This window comes from Maylandia zebra, linkage group LG8 (genome assembly GCF_041146795.1).
Source record: "Maylandia zebra isolate NMK-2024a linkage group LG8, Mzebra_GT3a, whole genome shotgun sequence".
In the NCBI taxonomy this organism is placed as follows: domain Eukaryota; kingdom Metazoa; phylum Chordata; class Actinopteri; order Cichliformes; family Cichlidae; genus Maylandia; species Maylandia zebra.
In genome coordinates, this window is record NC_135174.1 from 3,193,987 (window position 1) to 3,198,620 (window position 4,634).

The 4,634-nt window shown below is 36.8% G+C and overlaps 1 long non-coding RNA gene across 1 annotated transcript; it reads left to right on the forward strand.

Moving 5' to 3' along the window:
- Positions 1 to 361: 361 nt before the first annotated feature.
- On the forward strand, positions 362 to 3,191 carry LOC143419769 (uncharacterized). The gene is made up of 4 exons (XR_013099769.1): positions 362 to 409; positions 1,239 to 1,363; positions 2,828 to 2,942; positions 3,036 to 3,191. It is a non-coding gene; the product is annotated as an uncharacterized LOC143419769 (long non-coding RNA).
- Positions 3,192 to 4,634: the final 1,443 nt, after the last annotated feature.

The following is a 4,634-nucleotide window of genomic DNA, read 5'->3' on the forward strand; positions in this document are numbered from 1 at the left end:
CGCTTGGAGAGGTACCAACAGAGGAAATTGGCTGATACAGAGCATCATTATCAAATCTGTGGATTTGTTTGGAAACCAGCTCAGTATCATCAGAAGGGATACTTTTTCACTGCTTGTGTAGAAAATACAGTTTTAGCAAATGGTTCCATTCATAGTGCTGTCAAATAGTTTTGACAGATTCATTTGATACAAGTTTAGTTATGATTATATAGCAACTTTTTTTGACAAGTAAACAAATGGTAAACACTGATGTCAACACAAAACATAGGATTTATTATTAAAAACATTTGCAGTTCAGGCTTTCTTGATTTTAACTCTGCCTTTAGGAATAACCTGTGACTGTATTTTTCTTTGATATTCTAGATGCAAAACTTCCTTCATTCATTGTCTGAAGCCAAACTATGTCAAGGTAACAAGACCAATTTTACAGTAATACACATATTTCTTTTCCATTAACTTGTGACATATGTGTAATGTGGAACAATTTCTACACTGCCCTAAGTCATGAGGTCTAAATAATCACTGAGGACCCTAACCCTAATTCTAACCCTATTTAGAATAATGAACAAAAAAATTGAATTCGGTTTACTTTTTTCCCTCAAAAAGTACTATTTGCTTGTCTAGTAATGGTTTATGTTAGGGTTAGAGACTTGGGTTGGTATCATTATTACTGACAGCTCAGGGCTCAGAAGTTTAAAGAAGGTCAACAATTTGAAGATGAAACCTGTGGATTGGGTTGCCATGGAATTACACTAGTTGTTCCTAGGTGTGTAATGCTTAGATTGAAATGTTGAGAACTGGGACCATGAAACCAAGATGCCAGTTTTTGTCAGCTACTCTGCTGTTTACCAATATGTAGCAGTAATGCTTGTATGACCATAATAAATAGGTTTTTTTGAAGGACATAGTTTACATTTACAGTAAAATTTAAATAGACCTTTTCCGTTTTTCATTCACAAGACATGCCATCACATCACAGATGTCATCACAGTTCATTTTCCAGATTCTATTAATATTTGGTTCCCAGTGGGAGCCAGATAAATTGGGTTCTGAACCTTTTTTGTTTTTCTAGAAGGATTCAGATTTAGGATCACAAATCGGAACAAAACATTGGTACAATGGATAAAAATCTCTTAAAGTAGTATTATGACATCCCTTACTATTCATGAAATTGGAGATTTTTTTTAATTACAAGACAATGTAAAACCATGTGTTACTTCTCACATGTTTCTTATCAGCTTCCTGGTATCTTTGATGTGGACTATGTGTCAGCACAGCTGAGGCATGCGGGGTTGCTGGAGACCATCCACATCCGGAAAGAAGGTTTTCCAATAAGGATTCAGTACTCCTACTTTGTCTCAAGGTGCTGCAAACATACATACAGTGCTGAGCTCATTGCTAAAAGATAGTTTGCTTCTCACTTTCCTCCAAGCAGATGATCATTCATGAACGTTAATGTAGCTCAAACTACATGCAACTATTCACTCTTTTCAGTTTAAATTTATAAACAAAAAACAAAAATTTCAATAAAACAGTGGTGTGAAAAACCAGAGTAAAAAACACAAGTGAATCTAAGATGAATGACTGTATTTTTAAAAATAAAAATAAACAAAAAAAAAGAAAATGTGAAGGGAGAAGTGGGTCCTGAATGTTATTCGGCTTCCAAAATGGGGAATAACAAAAAATTTGAGAAACACTGCCATAAACATATGCAGAAAGCTTATTGTTGACAGATTTAATCCATTTGTCAAAGACTAAAACTAAAGACATTGAATTTTTTGTTTAGTGTCTGTTAATCATAAGAACTTTGGCATGCACTTAAGTAGGATTTTTATTATAGGACTGTTACTTCTATCCATCCATTCTCTTCCTCATATCATTACTTGTATTTTATTTTAATTAATGTTGTACTCGTAAATAATCTAAAAATGTCTTCCGCCGCTCCCAATTTTGGTATCACTTTTTAAAAAGCTGTGTCCCTATTTTAAACCTTTTTATTAATCAGTTCTGATCTTTTTGTTTTCATACCACATATTTAGTGATGACATGTGTCAGCTATTCTCTTGTTATGATCTAATATAATATTATAAACTACTAAATTCCATGTGTTAAGTGAATGTAAATTCCATGACTGTAGTTTCCTTAAACACTAATTTCCCTCCAGGTTGCCTCGAACCAAAGGTTCTCCATAAATCTTAGCAAATTTGAAAGTTCCTGCTGTCTCCATGAGAAATAAAATGTAAACATTTTTTAGGTACTGGCATCAAATGATCGATAAGGATTGGTGGCAAATTAAATCTGATATGTTTAAATCACGTTCTGTTCTGGAGGGCTGTGGCTCAGGTGGTAGAGGGGGTTGTCTCCCAATCTGAAGATTGGTGGTTCACTCTCTGGCTCTTTAATCTGCAAGTACCCTTGGGCAAGATACTGACTGCAAGTTGCCCCCTACACTGCAAAAACTCAAAGTCTTAGCAAGTATATTTGTCTTATTTCTAGTCAAAATATCTCATCACACTTAAAATAAGACAAAACCAGCTAAAGAGTAACAACTCAGTAAGATATATGAACTTGTTTTTAAACTGTGGACCTTGAACTAGAAAATTTTCACTGTTCCATCAACAGATTTTTCCTCTTAGATGTTACTCTTTACCTGATTTTGTCTTATATTAAGTGTGATTAGATTTTTTTTTTGACTAGAAATAAGACAAATCTACTTGTTAAGATTTTGAGTTTTTGCAGTGTAGGCATCCACTGCATTATGAGTGTGTGCACAAATGTTGGACAAGGTGCTTAAAGGTCTTAAAGGTGTCATGTCTTTCTGATCCAGGTATGGGGTTCTGAAGGCCCAGGAGTTAAATGAAATATCAGACAGAGATCAGACAGTGGCTCTGCTGGAAATATTGGGTGCTGAGGAGGGACAGTACCAGTTGGGACTCACCAAGGTGACAAATTGTTCAATCATCTCACCATTTAGTTTGTTTTTAATTAGAAAGGTAAAGCAGATTTTCATTTACTGTATATGCAACTACATTTAGGTGTTCCTTAAGGAGCAACTGTACCAGCAGCTGGAAGAAAAATGGAGCAGCACTCAAACATGGGCTGCCATCACCATCCAGAGAAACATAAGGGGTTTCCTCTGCAGGAAGAACTTTAGATTCTTCAAACAGAAAGCCATTGTCATCCAGAGCCACATTCGAGGACACCAGGCCAGGTCTACTGAGGGAGAGGGGAAATCTATGCAATCTATGACATTCAATGGTGTTTGAGAAAGTGGTGTTTGGCCCCTTCCTGATGTCATACGTTTTTGTATGTTAATATTAGACAAAGGTAACACAATTAAGTAAAAATCAGTTTCCAAATTAAGGTGTCTAATATTAAGGGGGGGAAATCCAAACTTACATGGCCATGTGTGAAAATGTGACCCCCACCCCACTTATAACGCTTGTGGCAATTGTGGTAAAAGACCTTAGAACTGCCGGCATCACTTGCCTCAATTAAGGTCAGTGCTCCTGACTCCACCATAAGAAAGGGACTGGGCAAAAACGGCCTACATGGCAGAGTTCCAAGAACCAAAAACAATGCTAAGCAAAAGGAACATAAAGGCTTGTCTCAGTTTTGCCAGAAAGCATCTTGATGATCTTCAAGACTTTTGGGAAAATACACTATGAATTGACAAGACAAAAGTTAAACTTTTTGGAGGGTGTGTGTCCCATTATGTTTGGTGTAGAAGTAACAGCATTTCAGAAAAGGAACATCATACCAACAGTAAAATATGGTGGTGGTAGTGTGATTGTCTGGGGCTGTTTGGCTACCATTGATCCAAAACATACCAGCAAGTCCATGGCTCAAGAAAAAAAAAAATTTCTCTACAGCACTCTAAAAGACTCATTGCCAGTTATTGCAAGTGCCTGATTGCAATTGTTGCTGCTAAGCAATGGTCCAAGCTGTTATTAGGTTTAGGGGGCTTTCACTTTTTCACACAGGGCCATGTAGGTTTAAATTTTTTCCCCCATTAATCATAATGATATATTTGTCTAATATTTACATTTGTGTGTAAATAAATCAAGTGTGAAAAACAAAAAAAGGAAATCAGGAAGGGGGCAAACAGTTTTTCACACCGCTCTGTGTGTGTGTGTGCGTGTGTGTTTATATACTAGCGATCATATATGTGTATATACAGTGGGGCAAAAAAGTATTTAGTCAGCCACCGATTGTGCAAGTTCCCCCACTTAAAATGATGACAGAGGTCAGTAATTTGCACCAGAGGTACACTTCAACTGTGAGAGACAGAATGTGAAAAAAAAATCCATGAATCCACATGGTAGGATTTGTAAAGAATTTATTCGTAAATCAGGGTGGAAAATAAGTATTTGGTCACCTCAAACAAGGAAAATCTCTGGCTCTCACAGACCTGTAACGTCTTCTGTAAGAAGCTTTTCTGTCCCCCACTCGTTACCTGTATGAATGGCACCTGTTTGAACTCATCATCTGTATAAAAGACACCTGTCCACAGCCTCAAACAGTCAGACTCCAAACTCCGCCATGGCCAAGACCAAAGAGCTTTCGAAGGACACCAGGAAAAGTATTGTAGACCTGCACCAGACTGGGAAGAGTGAATCTACAATAGGCAAGCA